The sequence below is a fragment of the Pleurodeles waltl genome, chromosome 7 (assembly GCF_031143425.1).
Source record: "Pleurodeles waltl isolate 20211129_DDA chromosome 7, aPleWal1.hap1.20221129, whole genome shotgun sequence".
NCBI classification, from domain to species: Eukaryota; Metazoa; Chordata; class Amphibia; order Caudata; family Salamandridae; genus Pleurodeles; species Pleurodeles waltl.
Window position 1 is genome coordinate 423,008,713 of NC_090446.1, and position 19,033 is coordinate 423,027,745.

The following is a 19,033-nucleotide window of genomic DNA, read 5'->3' on the forward strand; positions in this document are numbered from 1 at the left end:
TGTGGTGCCTTTCTTTGGACAACTGGGATCTGTTGTCCAATGGCCTTTTATCTTACATAAATAGCACCATGGTTTCTTTTCCTTGTTCTGATTAGAGGAGGGTTTGGGCCCACCACCCCCACCAGAGTGTTTTTGTGGGCCTGATGAAGACTCATTTTTAGATTTGTCCCCACCCTTGTCAGAAGACTTACCATCCTTCTTTTTGTTGCCATCTTTGTCACCCCCTGTATGAACTTTTCTGTTCACTCTTGTTCTGACCCATTTGTCTGCCTTCTTTCCCAATTCTTGGGGAGAGGTCAGATCAGAGTCCACCAAGTACTGGTGCAACAAATCAGACACACAATTATTAAGAATATGCTCTCTCAGGATTAAGTTATACAGGCTGTCATAATCAGTAACTTTACTGCCATGTAACCACCCCTCCAAGGCCTTCACTGCCTGGTCAATGAAATCAACCCAGTCTTGTGAAGACTCCTTTTTGGTATCTCTGAACTTGATCCTGTACTGTTCAGTGGTTAAGCCATAACCATCCAGGAGTGCATTCTTAAGAACTTGGAAATTGTTAGCATCATTTTCTTTTACAGTAAGGAGCCTATCCCTACCTTTTCCAGTAAATGATAGCCATAGGATAGCAGCCCACTGCCTTTGAGGGACATCCTGTACAGCACAGGCCCTCTCAAGTGCAGCAAACCACTTGTTAATGTCATCCCCCTCCTTGTAAGGGGGAACTATCTTATGCAGATTCCTGGAATCATGCTCTTTTGCAGGATGACTATGGGGAATACTGCTGCTGCCACCATGGGTATCTAAACCCATTTTCTGTCTTTCCCTCTCTATTTCTAAAGACTGTCTATCCAAATCCAGCTGTTGCTTCTTGAGCTTCAGTCTGGTTTGCTCCACTCTCAATCTATTGAGCTCCCTTTCCAACAATCTGTCATCAGGGTGGGTGGGAGGGACATTTCTAGATACAGAGGTATGATGGGAATGAACAGAAGGAGACCTGTCCCTTACAGAGGGCACCCTAACAGCTTGGCTACCAGTATAATGTGAGAGCACATCATCAGTATGATGTGATTCAACCTCTGTACCAACTATGCTAGACTGTCTAGTAATGGGCAGGCTGAGAAGTTTCTTTCCTGAACCTTTTCCTGGGGGAGTCCCTGGATCAGATTGAGAACCATTAGCTACTTTTTCTACAGATTGGGCACTTATGGCCTTATCCTGTACTCTAAGCATATTAATTAACAGTTCTAAAGAAGGATTCTTCCCTACACTCAAACCTCTCTCTATGCAGAGACTCCTTGCTCCTTTCCAGCTAAGGTGATCATATGCAAGTTTGGACAGTTCAACTTTTTGGCCTGTGCCAGACATTTTTTAGAGAGAGTTAAAGTGATAGACAAAGAGAAAAAAGTTTTCAGAACTTTTTGGAAAGACAGAAAAAACTTTTTAAACTTTTAAGAACTTTTTGAAAGTTTAGAAGTACTTTTCAGCACTTAGAAAAGAGTGAAAAGAGGAAATGCAAAACTTTTTGGCTATGTGTATATACACTGACCTTGTTTTGTATATTTTTCTCTTATGAAAAGTACAATGACAAGAGTGGTAAGTAGTCTCAAAGCACTTATCCCACCACTGCACAACCAATGTAGGAGGCTGGACTGGCTTGTAGTGAGTACCAAGGGGTACTTGCACCTTGCACCAGGCCCAGTTATCCCTTATTAGTGTATAGGGTGTCTAGCAGCTTAGGCTGATAGATAATGGTAGCTTAGCAGAGCAGCTTAGGCTGAACTAGGAGACGGGTGAAGCTACTACAGTACCACTTAGTGTCATATGCACAATATCATAAGAAAACACAATACACAGTTATACTAAAAATAAAGGTACTTTATTTTTATGACAATATGCCAAAGTATCTTAGAGTGTACCCTCAGTGAGAGGATAGGAAATATACACAAGATATATATACACAATAGCAAAAATATGCAGTATAGTCTTAGAAAACAGTGCAAACAATGTATAGTTACAATAGGATGCAATGGGGAAACATAGGGATAGGGGCAACACAAACCATATACTCCAGAAGTGGAATGCGAACCACGAATGGACCCCAAACCTATGTGACCTTGTAGAGGGTCGCTGGGACTATTAGAAAATAGTGAGAGTTAGCAAAATAACCCACCCCAAGACCCTGAAAAGTGAGTGCAAAGTGCACCAAAGTTCCCCTAAGGACAAAATAGTCGTGTTAGAGGGAGAATGCAAGGAAAACACAAATCAGCAATGCAACAACGATGGATTCCTGTCTGAAGGTACCTGTGGAACAAGGGGACCAAGTCCAAAAGTCACAAGCAGCTCGGAGATGGGCAGATGCCCAAGAAATGCCAGCGGTTGGTGCAAAGAAGCTCTTACTAGGCTGAAGAACTGTGAATACTGCAGGAACGACAAGGGCTAGAGACTTCCCCTTTGGAGGATGGATCCCCCACGCCTTGGAGAGTCGTGCAGAAGTGTTTTCCCGCCGGATGGACGCCAACAAGCCTTGCTACACGCAAATCGTGCGTTTGGCGTTTTTGGACGCTGCTGGGGCCCAGGAGGGACCAGGAGGTCGCAAATTGGACCTGCAGGGAGAGGGGACGTCGAGCAAGACAAGGAGCCCTCACTGAAGCAGGTAGCACCCGGAGAAGTGCCAGAAACAGGCACTACGAGGATGCGTGAAACGGTGCTCGCCGAAGTTGCACAAAGGAGTCCCACGTCGCCGGAGACCAACTTAGAAAGTCGTGCAATGCAGGTTAGAGTGCCGTGGACCCAGGCTTGGCTGTGCACGAAGGATTTCCGCCGGAAGTGCACAGGGGCCGGAGAAGCTTGCAAAGTCGCGGTTCCCAGCAATGCAGCCCAGCGAGGTGAGGCAAGGACTTACCTCCACCAAACTTGGGCTGAAGAGTCACTGGACTGTGGGGGTCACTTGGACGGTGTCGCTGGATTCGAGGGACCTCGCTCGTCGTGCTGAGAGGAGACCCAAGGGACCGGAGATGCAGCTTTTTGGTGCCTGCGGTTGCAGGGGGAAGATTCCGTCGACCCACGGGAGATTTCTTCGGAGCTTCTGGTGCAGAGAGGAGGCAGACTACCCCCACAGCATGCACAAGCAGGAAAACAGTCGAGAAGGCGGCAGGATCAGCGTTACAGAGTTGCAGTAGTCGTCTTTGCTACTATGTTGCAGGTTTGCAGGCTTCCAGCGCGGTCAGCGGTCGATTCCTTATCAGAAGGTGAAGAGGGAGATGCAGAGGAACTCGGTTGAGCTCATGCATTCGTTATCTAACGTTTCCCCAGAGACAGAGACCCTAAATAGCCAGAAAAGAGGGTTTGGCTACCTAGGAGAGAGGAAAGGCTACTAACACCTGAAGGAGCCTATCACAAGGAGTCTCTGACGTCACCTGGTGGCACTGGCCACTCAGAGCAGTCCAGTGTGCCAGCAGCACCTCTGTTTCCAAGATGGCAGAGGTCTGGAGCACACTGGAGGAGCTCTGGACACCTCCCAGGGGAGGTGCAGGTCAGGGGAGTGGTCACTCCCCTTTCCTTTGTCCAGTTTCGCGCCAGAGCAGGGGCTAAGGGGTCCCTGAACCGGTGTAGACTGGCTTATGCAGAATTGGGCACCTCTGTGCCCAACAAAGCATTTCCAGAGGCTGGGGGAGGCTACTCCTCCCCTGCCTTCACACCATTTTCCAAAGGGAGAGGGTGTCACACCCTCTCTCAGAGGAAGTTCTTTGTTCTGCCATCCTGGGCCAGGCCTGGCTGGACCCCAGGAGGGCAGATGCCTGTCTGAGGGGTTGGCAGCAGCAGCAGCTGCAGAGAAACCCCAGGAAGGGCAGTCTGGCAGTACCAGGGTCTGTGCTACAGACCACTGGGATTATGGAATTGTACCAACAATGCCAGGATGGCATAGAGGGGGCAATTCCATGATCATAGACATGTTACATGGCCATATTCGGAGTTACCATGGTGAAGCTACATATAGGTAGTGACCTATATGTAGTGCACGCGTGTAATGGTGTCCCCGTACTCACAAAGTTCAGTGAATTGGCTCTGAACAATGTGGGGGCACCTTGGCTAGTGCCAGGGTGCCCTCACACTAAGTAACTTTGCACCTAACCTTTACCAGGTAAAGGTTAGACATATAGGTGACTTATAAGTTACTTAAGTGCAGTGTAAAATGGCTGTGAAATAACGTGGACGTTATTTCACTCAGGCTGCAGTGGCAGGCCTGTGTAAGAATTGTCAGAGCTCCCTATGGGTGGCAAAAGAAATGCTGCAGCCCATAGGGATCTCCTGGAACCCCAATACCCTGGGTACCTCAGTACCATATACTAGGGGATTATAAGGGTGTTCCAGTAAGCCAATGTAAATTGGTAAAAATGGTCACTAGCCTGTCAGTGACAATTTGGAAAGAAATGAGAGAGCATAACCACTGAGGTTCTGATTAGCAGAGCCTCAGTGAGACAGTTAGTCACTACACAGGTAACACATACAGGCACACTTATGAGCACTGGGGCCCTGGGTTACCAGGGTCCCAGTGACGCATACAACTAAAACAACATATATACAGTGAAAAATGGGGGTAACATGCCAGGCAAGATGGTACTTTCCTACAGGGGGTAGCCTGTCTCCTTCTTGCACCAGGAGCTCTGAAGAAATCTCCAGTGGATCGACGGAATCTTCCCCCTGCAACCGCAGGCAACAAAAGACTGCATCACCGGTCCTCTGGGTCTCCTCTCAGCTCGACGAGCGTGGTCCCTGGAACTCAGCAACTCTGTCCAAGTGACTCCCACAGTCCAGTGACTCTTCAGTCCAAGTTTGGTGGAGGTAAGTCCTTGCCTCCCCACGCTAGACTGCATTACTTTGTACTGCGTGATTTGCAGCTGCTCCGGCTCCAGGATTTCCTTCGTGCACAGCCAAGCCTGGGTCCCCGACACTCTAACCTGCAGTGCACAACCTTCTGAGTTGTCCTCCGGCGTCGTGGGACTCCCTTTTCTGACTTCGGGTGGACTCCAGTGCTTCTGTGAGGGCTCCCTGACTTTCTGGGTGCCCGCTCTCTCTCCTCATCCATGTGGCGACATCCTGGTCCCTCCTGGGCCACAGCAGCATCCAAAAACCCTAACCGCGACCCTTGCAGTTAGCAAGGTTTGTTTGCGGTCTTTCTGCGTGGGAACACCTCTGCAAGCTTCTTCTCAACGTGGGACATCCATCCTCCAAAGGGGAAGTTCCTAGTCCGCTTCGTTCTTGCAAAACACCAAGCTTCTTCCATCTGGTGGGAGCTTCCTTGCACCCTCAGGTGGCATTTCCTGGGCATCTGCCCACTCTCGACACTGTCACGACTCTTGGACTTGGTCCCCTTCTCTTACAGGTACTCAGGTCTGGAAATCCACTGTTGTTGCTTTGCTGGTGTTGGTTTTCCTTGCAGATCCCCCTATCACGACTTCTGTGCTCTCTGGGGGTTGTAGGTGCACTTTACACCTACCTTACAGGGTCTTGGGGTGGGCTATTTTTCTAACCCTCACTGTTTTCTGACAGTCCCAGCGACCCTCTACAAGCTCACATAGGTTTGGGGTCCATTCGTGGTTCGCATTCCACTTTTGCAGTATATTGTTTGTGTTGCCCCTATACCTATGTGCTCCTATTGCAATCTACTGTAACTTTACACTGCTTGCATTACTTCCTTTTGCCATTACTGCATATTTTTGGTATTGTGTACATATATCTTGTGTATATTTGGCATCCTCATACTGAGGGTACTCACTCAGATACTTTTGGCATATTGTCATAAAAATAAAGTACCTCTATTTTTAGTATATCTGTGTATTGTGTTTTCTTATGATATTGTGCATATGACACCAGTGGTATAGTAGGAGCTTTGCATGTCTCCTAGTTCAGCCTAAGCTGCTCTGCTATAGCTACCTTCTATCAGCCTAAGCTGCTAGAAACACCTCTTCTACACTAATAAGGGATAACTGGACCTGGTACAGAGTGTAAGTACCCCTTCGTATCCACTACAAGCCAGGCCAGCCTCCTACATTTACTGAGGGTACTCACTGAGATACGTTTGGTATATTGTCATAAAAATAAAGTACCTTTATTTTTAGTAACTCTGTGTATTCTGTTTTCTTATGATATTGTGCATATGATATAAGTGGTATAGTAGGAGCTTTGCATGTCTCCTAGTTCAGCCTAAGCTGCTTTGCCATAGCTACCTTCTATCAGTCTAAGCTGCTAGAAACACCACTTCTGCACTAATAAGGGATAACTGGACCTGGCACAAGGTGTAAGTACCTCTGGTACCCACTACAAGCCAGGCCAGCCTCCTACAAGGGGTCTCTGACATCACCTGCTGGCACTGGCCACTCAGAGGCCTCCACTGTGCCCTCACACTTCTGCATTCAAGATGGCAGAGGTCTGGGACCCACTGGAGGAGCTCTGGTCACCACCCCCGGGGTGGTGATGGACAGGGGAGTGGTCACTCCCCTTTCCTTTGTCCAGTTTCGTGCCAGAGCAGGGGGTGGGGGATCCCTGAACTGGTGTAGACTGGCTTATGCAAGGAGGGCACCATCTGTGCCCTTCAAAGCATTTCCAGAGGCCAGGGGAGGCTACTCCTCCCCAGCCCTTAACACCTATTTCCAAAGGGAGAGGGTGTAACACCCTCTCTCAGAGGAAATCCTTTGCTCTGCCTTCCTGGGACTGGGCTGCCCAGACCCCAGGAGGGCAGAAGCCTGTCTGGGGGTTGCCAGAAGCAGTAGCTGCAGTGAAAACCCCAGAGAGCTAGTTTGGCAGTACCCGGGGTCCATGCTGGAGGCCCGGGGATGCATGGGATTGGTACCCCAATATCAGATTTGGTATGGGGGGACAATTCCATGATCTTAGATATGTTACATGGCCATATTCAGAGTTACCATTGTGAAGCTATATATAGGTATTGACCTATATGTAGTGCATGCGTGTAATGGTGCCCCTGCACTCACAAAGTCCAGGGGAAATTGCCCTGAACAATGTGGGGGCACCTTGGCTAGTGCCAGGGTGCCCTCACACTTAGTAACTTTGCACCTAACCTTCACTAAGTGAGGGTTGGACATATAGGTGACTTATAAGTTACTTAACTGCAATGTAAAATGGCTGTGAAATAACGTGGACGTTATTTCACTCAGGCTGCAGTGGCAGTCCTGTGTAAGATTTGTCTGAGCTCCCTATGGGTGGCAAAAGAAATGCTGCAGCCCATAGGGATCTCCTGGAACCCCAATACCCTGGGTACCTAGGCACCATATACTAGGGAATTGTAAGGGTGTTCTAGTGTGCCAATCAGAATTAGTAAAAATGGTCACTAGCCTGCAGTGACAATTTATTTATTTTATTTATTCAGTTTTAAATGAACATTCAACAGGCAATGCAATATTAGCACATACATAGCTCCGCAGTGTGCAACAACCGAGGCCAGTCCAGCAGTTCTCAGGAGGAAAGGTATCAGGAGGAAATATCCCCCTCTCATTTCAAATACATTGTGGCTTCCTCATAAAGAGAAACTGCGCTCCGCAGAGCCGCCAGTGTGCCACCAGACCAATCCGCCACCAAAGGCGCCTCCAAGTCCGTTATCCGTGCCTGCAAACCAGCTAGCTCACGGCGCAACGCTCGCACCACTCCATGCTGTTTCGAAAAACATATCCCACGGATGACCACTTTAAAGGCCTCCCATAACGTTCCAGCCGAGCTCACGGACCCGCCATTCTCTTCAAAATAATGGACAATGGCCTCGTGAATCTCCTCGCGGAATGCCCCATCCCGGAGTGTCCCCCGAGGTAAATGCCACGCAAAAGCGCATCCCGGCCCACCAGGCACCGCCAGCTCTAGCTTAACCGGGGAGTGGTCCGACAGCGTACACGCCAAGTGCTCCACCGACTTCGTCCAAAGCGCCACATCCTGCGAGCCCAGCCAGCAATCAATACGAGACCAGCTATTATGAATATAGCTAACGCATGTTCCCTCTCTCGAAGATCCATGCTTCGCTCGCCATATATCCACCAAGGCCCCATCAGCCAAAACAGCCGACAGAGCCCTAGCTGCAGCCACATGTTGCACCCTGGTCAGACTCTCCCGATCCCGCTCCGGATCCAAGATCACATTAAAGTCCCCCCCAGATCACAGCACCTCCCCCCATCGATTCGAACAGCCGCCAGACCTCACTAAGGAACTCTGGGACGTCCGTATTAGGACCATACACTGACATGAGTCTGCAAGGCCTGTCCAGCAGCATTCCACTCAGCAACACATATCTTCCATGAGGGTCCACTATTGTCCTGTGGGATCGCCATTGCAGTCACTTGTGCATCAGAATCGCCACACCCCTGGCATAACACAAAAACACTGTGCCGTGACATTCACCGATCCATCCAGCCTTCAATTGGTGCATCGTAGCCCCCACTAAATGAGTCTCCTGCAACATGCATATATCTATATTCTGGCGCTTAACATACGCAGACAAGAGTTGCACCTTACATTCATCGTTCAAGCCTCGCACATTCCAGGTAAGACAATGAATCAATGTCACCCTCTCCCGTGTCATCGCTGCACTCCTACTAAGGCACCGTATCGCCCCCCCCACCCATCCACGCCCGCCATCCACACTCAAACAGAGAAAGCAGAGAGAGAGAAGTAAAGAGACAAGAAAGAACAAACATTTGAACAAACCCAACCCCCACCCACGCAGAGCCCCCAAACGGGTCAAAGCAAGCAGCCACTCCCCTTTAACCACAAGAGCCCAGCCATTAACCTGTGTCATAGTAACTGGACTCATCCCAGGGGCATAGAGCTAGCCACCCAACCCATAGTCCCGGCCAGGACTGGGAAGGGCGGGCATAGGGCCCAAAAAGGAACAAGAACGTCAAGACGGCAATTAATACAGAGAGCACTGTATCTATACGGCCAATTGATCTGCTGATGTCCAAGGCCATTCAGTCATTATCACTGAGAGCCTCACGCTCCGCCCCAGGCCCATTCGAATCCACGGCTGCAGAGCTTCGAGGAATCGTCTTAATGAATTTAGCCGCCCGCTTTGGATCAGTAAAGAAATGCAGTTTACCCCCATGCTGCACTTTCAGTTTCGCAGGATATATAAGAGAAAATCTAGCATCTGTCTGCCCAAGGGAGCGCTTAATCGATAGGAAGGCCCTGCGTGCCACCTGCACACTAGGAGTGTAGTCCGGGAAAAAGTTCAGTTCAGAATTCTTATATATCACCGGACGGCGTTCTCTAGCCAGTCGAAGCACCGCATCCCTGTCACGGTAGTTCAGCAGACGAATGATGATGAGGTAAGGCGGGGTCCCAGGCGGAGGCCGAGGTCCCAGCGATCTGTGCGCCCTTTCCACCACCAACAGACGCGAAAGCTCACCGGGAAAAAGTTCAGAGAGCATACCTTCAACAAAGTCCTCCTAATACCCATGTCCGTGGACTCCGGGAGGCCAATCAATCTAATGTTATTGCAATGCGAGCGTGCCTCCAAAATTTCAATTTTATTGCGTATTACTTCTAGCACCTTCTCCATTCGCAACAGTAGTACACGCTCACGGCGCCGTTGAGCCTCCAGTTCCGAAGTTCGCACCTCCAGCTCTTCAAATCGAGAATCGTGATCATCCACCCTGGCCTTGATGCGATCCAGTTGTTCAGTTAAGTGATTGAGCTCAGCGTCAATACCTGTCAAACTGTTCTTAAAAATCTAGAAACATGGCTTTGACCGACATGTCCGATGACCCTTCCTCCACCAGCGCCTCTCCCGACTGGGAGGCAGAGACTCCACCTTTCCTCCGGCCCCCATCGAAGGAGATCTTTGCCTGCCGCTGCTCTACTTTCCCCATTCTTGCTGCGGCCGAATCCCCTCAAGGAGGGCATGTAGGAAAGTACCATCTTGCCTGGCATGTTACCCCCCATATTTCACTGTATCTATGTTGTTTTAGTCCTTGTGTCAGGCAGGGCCCCAGTGCTCATAGTATGTGCCCTGTTTGTGTTCCCTGTGTGATGCCTAACTGTCTCACTGAGGCTCTGCTAACCAGAACCTCAGTGGTTATGCTCTCTCTGCTTTCCAAATTTGTCACTAACAGGCTAGTGACTAAATTTACCAATTCACATTGGCATACTGGTACACCCATATAATTGCCTTGTATATGGTACAGAGGTACCCAGGGTATTGGGGTTCCAAGAGATCCCTATGGGCTGCAGCATTTCTTTTGCCACACATAGGTAGCTCTGACAATTCTTAAACAGGCCTGCCACTGAGCCTGCGTGAAATAACGTCCACGTTATTTCACAGCCATTTACCACTACACATAAGTAACTTATAAGTAACCTATATGTCTAAACTTCACTTAGTGAAGGTTGGGTGCAAAGTTCTGAAAAGTTTCTTAAAACTTCTAAAAGTTTTCTAAAAGTTAGAAAAAGTTTTTTTCTCTGTACTGTCAAAAGTTCTAAAACGTTTTATTTCCTCTCCCTATCTCTAAACCTTTTGCTGTCATGTCTGTGGTAGATTCTGCTCCCAAACTTATGACATTTTGAATTGAATTACAAGAGATTAAGGAGTCTATGCTTAGATAGAGGTTTAGTTATAGGAAAGAACCCTACAAAAGAGTTTCTGTTTAACATGCTTATGGTGGATGACCAGAACAAGTCTGGCCCATCTAATGAGAGGTTAGTAGAACCTTCCTAGTCTGATTCAGAGGAACCCCTGAGGAAGCTGGGGAGGGTTCTGAACAGGATCTGCCCCCTAGCAGGGCACCTAGTAATGCTGGTAGTAATGGAGGTTCCCATCACAGTAGGGCATCCTTTATTCCTAGAGGCCAGGTTACCAGGGTCCAGACAGTTAGGGACAGGTCCCCCTCTGAAGTTTCCAATTTGTCATCTGTGTCAAAGCATTCCCAACCCACCCACCCTGAGGATAACATGTTATAAAGGGAACTCAAAAAGTTGAGAGTTGAAGAGACCAGACTGAAGCTTAAACAGCACCAGCTGGCCTTGGATAGGGAATCCCTAGACACTGAGAAGGAAAGACAGAGGTTGGGGTCAGGACCCCATGGTGGCAGCAGCAGTATTCCTGATATTAATCCTGCTGGAGAGCATGATTCCAGGAATCTGCACAAGACAGTCCCGCCTTAAAAGGAGGGAGATGACATCAACAAGTGGTTTGCTGCACTTGAGAGGGCCTGTATGGCACAGGGGGTCCCTCAAAGGCAGTGGGCTGCTGTTTTGTGGCTATCTTTCACTGGCAAGGGTAGGGATAGGCTCCTTACTGTTAGAGAAAGTGAAGCTAACAATTACACAGTATTGAAGGATGCACTCTTGGATGGATTTGGCTTAACCACTGAACAATACAGGATTAAGATCAGACACCAGAAAAGAGTCCTCTCAAGACTGGACAGATTTTGTGGACTGTTCAGTGAAGGCCTTGGAAGGGTGGTTACATGGCAGTAAGGTATCTGACTATGAAAGCCTGTATAATCTTATTCTGAGAGAGCATATTCTGAAAAACTGTGTGTCTGACTTGTTGCACCAATACCTAGTGGACTCGGATCTGACCTCTCCTCAAGAATTGGGAAAGAAGGCAGACAAATGGGTCAGAACAAGAGTGAACAGAAAAGTTCATACAGGGGGTGACAAGGATGGCAAGAAGAAGGATGGTAAGTTTTCAGACAAGGGTGGGGACAAATCTAAAAATGAGTCTTCATCAGGCAAACAAAAACACTCTGGTGGGGGTGGTGGGCCCAAATCCTCTTCTAATCAAGTAAAGAAACCATGGTGCTATTTATGTAAAATAAAAGGCCATTGGACAACTGATCCCAGTTGTCCAAAGAAAAGCACCAAGCCTCCCACTACCACAACCCCTACTGCTACACCTAGTGCCCCTAGTAATAGCAGTGGTGGTGGGAGCAAACCTACTAATAGCCAAACCAAGGGAGTAGCTGGGCTCACTTTTGGTAATTTAGTTGGGGTTGGTCTTGTTAGGGAGACCACAGAGGCTGTGTTAGTCTCTGAAGGTGCCATTGATTTGGCCACCTTGGTTGCTTGTCCCCTTAATATGGATAAGTACAAGCAACTTCCCCTAATAAATGGTGTTGTGGTTCAGGCCTACAGGGACACAGGTGTCAGTGTTACACCATGGTAATAGAGAAACTGGTCCACCCTGAACAACACCTACTTGGTCACCAGTACCAAGTGACTGATGCTCATAACAACACACTTAGCCACCCCATGGCTGTTGTGAATCTCATCTGGGGGGGGGGGGGGTTACTGGTCCAAAGAAAGTTGTGGTTGCCTCAGATTTACCTGTAGACTGTCTACTAGGGAACGATTTAGAGACATCAGCTTGGGCAGAAGTGGAGTTGGAGGCTCATGCAGCAATGCTGGGCATTCCTGGGCATATTTTTGCTTTGACAAGGGCTCAGGCCAAAAAGCAAAAAGGACAGGGTGACTTGGATCCTGGAACAATGGACCAAGTGCTCCCTAAAGCTAGGGTTAGTAAAGGTAAAACACTACCTACTATCCCTCCCTCTACAGTGGATTCTACTTCTGAGGAAGAAGAATTTCCAATCTGTGCAGAACCTACACCAGAGGAGTTGGAAGCAGACACTGCTGAGCTTTTTGGGTGGAGGGGGGCCTGCCAGGGAGGAGCTGAGTGTGGCACAGCAGACCTGTCCCACACTAGAGGGTCTAAGACAGCAAGCTGTCAAACAGCAAAGTGGAAATGTCAGTAACTCTCACAGAGTTTACTGGGGGGACAACCTCTTGTATACAGAGGCAAGGGACCCTAAGCCTGGAGCAGCCATTAGATTGGTCATTCCCTTGCAATACAGAGAGTTCCTCCTAACTCTAGCCCACGACATTCCCTTGGCTGGACATTTGGGACAAATGAAAACTTGGGACAGGCTTGTTGCCTTGTTTCAATGGCCTAGAATGTCAGAGGACACAAAGGAATTTTGTAAGTCCTGTGTCACCTGTCAAGCCAGTGGCAAAACAGGTGGCACCCCAAAGGCACCCCTTATTCCACTGCCTGTGGTTGGGGTTCCCTTTGAAAGGGTAGGGGTTGACATAGTTGGCCCCCTTGACCCTCCTACTGCTTCAGGCAATAGGTTTATTTTGGTGGTAGTGGACCATGCCACCAGATATCCTGAAGCAATTCCTCTTAGGACCACTACAGCTCCTGCAGTGGCAAAGGCCCTCCTGGGAATCTTTTCCAGGGTGGGCTTCCCAAAAGAGGTGGTATCGGACAGGGGTAGCAACTTCATGTCTGCTTACTTAAAGGCCATGTGGAAGGAATGTGGTGTGACATACAAGTTCACCACACCCTATCATCCACAAACAAATGGACTGGTTGAGAGGTTTAATAAAACTCTCAAAGGAATGCTAATGGGACTCCCTGAAAAACTCCGGAGGAGATGGGATGTCCTGTTACCTTGCCTCCTTTTTGCTAACAGGGAGGTACCCCAAAAAGGAGTGGGCTTCAGCCCCTTTGAACTCCTATTTGGATACCCTGTAAGAGGTCCTCTAACACTTGTAAAGGAGGGTTGGGAACAACCTTTAAAAGCTCCTAAGCAAGACATAGTGGACTATGTACTTGGCCTAAGATCTAGAATGGCTGAGTATATGAAAAAGCCCAGTAAAAACCTTCAGGCCAGCCAAGAGCTCCAAAAGCAATGGCATGACCAGAAGGCTGTTCTGATTCAGTACCAACCAGGGCAGAAAGTGTGGGTCTTGGAGCCTGTGGCCCCAAGAGCACTCCAAGACAAATGGAGTGGACCCCACATTATTGTTGAAAAAAAGGGAGAAGTCACCTACTTGGTTGACTTGGGCACTGCCAGGAGTCCCCTTAGGGTGCTCCATGTCAATCGCCTGAAACCCTACTATGACAGGGCTGATCTCACCCTGCTCATGGCAACAGATGAAGGACAGGAAGAAGAGAGTGACCCTCTCCCTGATCTCTTCTCTTCCACAGAACAAGATGCTCTGGTGGAAGGTGTAGTTTTGGCAGATTGTCTTACTGCTGAGCAGAAAGACCACTGCATAAATCTCCTGGGTCAGTTTTCTGAACTCTTTTCTACTGTGCCAGGCACCACTTCCTGGTGTGAGCACACTATAGATACTGGAGACAGCTTGCCTGTCAAAAGTAAGATCTATAGGCAGCCTGACCATATCAGGGACTGCATAAAACAAGAAGTTCATAAAATGCTTGAACTGGGAGTGGTTGAGCACCCTGAAAGTCCATGGGCCTCTCCTGTGGTACTTGTACCAAAACCTCATTCCAAAGATGGGAAAAGGGAAATTAGATTTTGTGTAGACTACAGAGGTCTCAACCAGGTAACTAAAACTGATGCTCACCCTATACCCAGGGCAGATGAGCTAATAGATACACTGGCATCTGCCAAGTATCTAAGCACCTTTAATTTGACTGCAGGGTATTGGCAGATCAAGTTATCAGAGGATGCTAAAGCAAAAATTGCATTTTCAACCATTGGAGGGCACTACCAATTCACAGTAATGCCTTTTGGGTTGCAAACTGCACCTGCCACTTTTCAAAGGTTGGTGAATACAGTCCTGCAAGGGCTGGAGGCTTTTAGTGCAGCATATCTACATGATATAGCTGTCTTTAGCTCTACCTGGGATGATCACCTGGTCCACCTATGGAAAGTTTTGGAGGCCCTGCAAAAGGCAGGCCTCACTATCAAGGCTTCAAAGTGCCAGATAGGGCAGGGGAAAGTGGTTTATCTGGGACACCTGGTAGGTGGAGAACAGATTGCACCACTTCAGGGGGAAATTCAAACTATTATAGATTGGGTTCCCTCTACAACTCAGACTCAGGTCAGAGCCTTCTTTGGCCTTACTGGGTACTACAGGAGGTTCATAAAGAACTTTGGCTCCATAGCAGCCCCTCTTAATGACCTCACTTCAAAGAAAATGCCTAAAAAGGTATTGTGGACAGCTAACTGTCAGAAAGCTTTTAAGGAGCTGAAGCAGGCCGTGTGCTCTGCACCTGTCCTGAAAAGCCCCTGTTACTCCAAAAAATTAATTGTCAAACTGATGCATCTGAATTAGGGGTAGGGGCAGTCTTATCACAACTTAATTCTGAGGGCCAGGATCAACCTGTTGCTTTTATCAGCAGGAGGTTGACCCCTAGAAAAAAGCGTTGGTCTGCCATAGAGAGGGAGGCCTTTGCTGTGGTCTGGGCACTGAAGAAGTTGAGGCCATACCTGTTTGGCACTCACTTCATTGTTCAGACAGACCACAAACCTCTACTTTGGCTAAAACAAATGAAAGGTGAAAACCCTAAATTGTTGAGGTGGTCCATATCTCTAGAGGGAATGGACTATACAGTGGAACATAGACCTGGGAGTACCCACTCCAATGCAGATGGACTCTCCAGATATTTCCACTTAGACAATAAAGACTCATCAGGTCATGGCTAGTCTTATTGTCCTTCTTTTGAGGGGGGGGGGGTTGTGTAGGAAAGTACCATCTTGCCTGGCATGTTACCCCCATATTTCACTGTATATGTGTTGTTTTAGTTGTATGTGTCACTGGGACCCTGCCAGCCAGGGCCCCAGTGCTCATAAGTGTGCCCTGTATGTGTTACCTGTGTGGTAACTAACTGTCTAACTGAGGCTCTGCTAACCAGAACCTCAGTGGTTATGCTCTCTCATTTCTTTCCAAATTGTCACTAACAGGCTAGTGACCAATTTCACCAATTTACATTGGCATACTGGAACACCCTTAGAATTCCCTAGTATATGGTACTGAGGTACCCAGGGTATTGGGGTCCCAGGAGATCCCTATGGGCTGCAGCATTTCTTTTGCCACCCATAGGGAGCTCTGACAATTCTTACACAGGCCTGCCACTGCAGCCTGAGTGAAATAACGTCCACGTTATTTCACAGCCATTTACCACTGCACTTAAGTAACTTATAAGTCACCTATATGTCTAACCTTTACCTGGTAAAGGTTGGGTGCTAAGTTACTTAGGCCCTCATTACGACTCTGGCGGGCGGCGGAGGCCGCCCGCCAGAATTCCGCCCTCCGTAATACCGCTCCGCGGTCAGAAGACCGCGGAGGGTATTATGAGTTTTTCCCTGGGCTGGCGGGCGGTCTCCAAAAGACCGCACGCCAGCCCAGGGAAAAACTCCCTTCCCACGAGGATGCCGGCTCGTAATAGAGCCGGCGGAGTGGGAAGGTGCGACGGGTGCATTTGCACCCGTCGCGTATTTCACTGTCTGCCAAGCAGACAGTGAAATACTTGTAGGGGCCCTCTTATGGGGGCCCCTGCAGTGCCCATGCCATTGGCATGGGCACTGCAGGGGCCCCCAGGGGCCCCGCGACTCCCCCTCCCGCCATCCGGTTCCTGGCGGGAGAACCGCCAGGAACTGGATGGCGGGAGGGGGAGTCAGAATCCCCAAGCCGGTGCAGCAAGCTGCGCCGGCTTGGAGGATTCCTGGGGGGCAGCGGGAAACCGGCGGGAGACCGCCGGTTTCCCTTTACTGACCGCGGCTAAGCCGCCGCGGTCAGAATGCCCCGCGGGGCACCGCCGGCCTGTCGGCGGTGCTCCCGCGTGCAGCGGCCCTGGCGGTTCTATACCGCCAGGGTCGTAATGAGGGCCTTAGTGTGTGGGCACCCTGGCACTAGCCAAGGTGCCACAACATTGTTCAGGGCAAATTCCCCCCACTTTGTGAGTGCGGGGACACCATTACACGTGTGCACTATACATATATCACTACATATGTATAGCGTCACAATGGTAACTCCGAACATAGCCATGTAACATGTCTAAGATCATGGAATTGTCACCCCAATGCCATTCTGGCATTGGGGAGAGAATTCCATGATCCCCGGAGTCTCTAGCACAGACCTGGGTACTGCCAAACTACCTTTCCCGGGGTTTTCACTGCAGCTGCTGCTGCTGCCAACCCCTCAGACACCCTCTCCCTTTGGAAATAGGTGTGAGGGCTGGGGAGAAGTAGCCTCCCCCATCCACTGGAAATGCTTTGATGGGCACAGATGGTGCCCATCTCTGCATAAGCCAGTCTACACCGGTTCAGGGATCCCCCAGCCCTGCTCTGGCGCGAAACTGGACAAAGGAAAGGGGAGTGACCACTCCCCTGACCTGCACCTCCTCTGGGAGGTGCCCAGAGCTCCTCCAGTGTGCTCCAGACCTCTGCCATCTTGGAAACAGAGGTGCTGCTGGCACACTGGACTGCTCTGAGGGGTCAGTGCCAGCAGGTGATGTCAGAGGCTCCTTCTGATAGGCTCTTACAGCTATTGGTAGCCAATCCTCATTCCTAGGTAGCCAAAACTCGTTTTCTGGCTATTTAGGGTCTCTGCTTTGGGGAATTCACCAGATAACGAATGCAAGAGCTCACCACAGTTCCTCTGCATCTCCCTTTTCACCTTCTACCAAAGGATCGACCGCTGACTGCTCAGGACACCTGCAAAGCCGCAACAAAATAGCAAGACGACTACTAGCAACCTTATATCGCCTCATCCTGCCGGCTTTCTCGACTGTTTCCAGGTGGTGCATGCTCTGGGGGTAGCCTGCATTAACCCTGCACCAGAAGCTCCGAAGAAATCTCCTGTGGGTCAACGGAATCTTCCCCCTGCTAACGCAGGCACCAAAAGACTGCATCACTGGTCCTCTGGGTCCCCTCTCATCCTGACGAGCGTGGTCGCTGGAACTCAGCAACTCTGTCCAAGTGACTCCCACAGTCCAGTGACTCTTCAATCCAAGTTTGTTGGAGGTAAGTCCTTGCCTCCCCATGCTAGACTGCATTGCTGGGTACCGCGTGATTTGCAGCTGCTCCGGCTCCTGTGCACTCTTCCAGGATTTCCTTCATGCACATCCAAGCCTGGGTCCCTGGCACTCCTTCCTGTAGTGCACAACCTTCTGAGTTGTCCTCCGGCGTCGTGGGACTCCCTTTTGTGACTTCGTATGGGCTCCAGTTCACTCTCCTTCCAAGTGTCTATTCAGGTACTTTTGCGGGTCCTGCCTGCTTCTGTGAGGGCTCCGTGAGTTGCTCGGCGTCCCCTCTGTCTCCTCCTCAAAGTGGCAACATCCTGGTCCCTCCTGGGCCACAGCAGCACCCAAAAACCTCTACTGTGACCCTTGCAGCTAGCAAGGCTTGTTTGCGGTCTTTCTGCGTGGGAACACCTCTGCAAGCTTCATCGCTACGTGTGACATCCATCCTCCAAAGGAGAAGTGTAGGAGGCTGGCCTGGTTTGTAGTGGTACCAAGGGGTACTTACACTCTGCACCAGGTCCAGTTATCCCTTATTAGTGTAGAAGAGGTGTCTAGCAGCTTAGGCTGATAGAAAAGGGTAGCTTAGCAGAGCAGGTTAGGCTGAACTAGGAGACGTGTGAAGCTCCTACTATACCACTGGTGTCATATGCACAATATCATAAGAAAACACAATACACAGATATACTAAAAATAAAGGTACTTTATTTTTATGACAATATGCCAAAAGTATCTCAGTGAGAACCCTCAGTATGAGGATAGCAAATATACACAAGATATATGTACACAATACCAAAATTATGCAGTAATAGCAATAGAAAACAGTGCAAGCAATGTACAGTCAAAATAGATTGCAATGAGAGCACATAGGGATAGGGGCAACACAAACCATATACTCTAGAAGTGGAATGCGAACCACGAATGGACCCCAAACCTATGTGACCTTGTAGAGGGTCGCTGGGACTGTAAGAAAACAGTGAGGGTTAGAAAAATAGCCCACCCCAAGACCCTGAAAAGTAGGTGTAAAGTGCACCTATAACCCCCGGAGAGCACAGAAGTCGTGATAGGGGGATTCTGCAAGGAAGACCAACACCAGCAAAGCAACAACAGTGGATTTCCGGACCTGAGTACCTGTAAGACAAGGGGACCAAGTCCAAGAGTCGCGACAGTGTCGAAAGTGGGCAGATGCCCAGGAAATGCCAGCTGAGGGTGCAAGGAAGCTGCCACCGGGTGGAAGAAGCTTTGTGT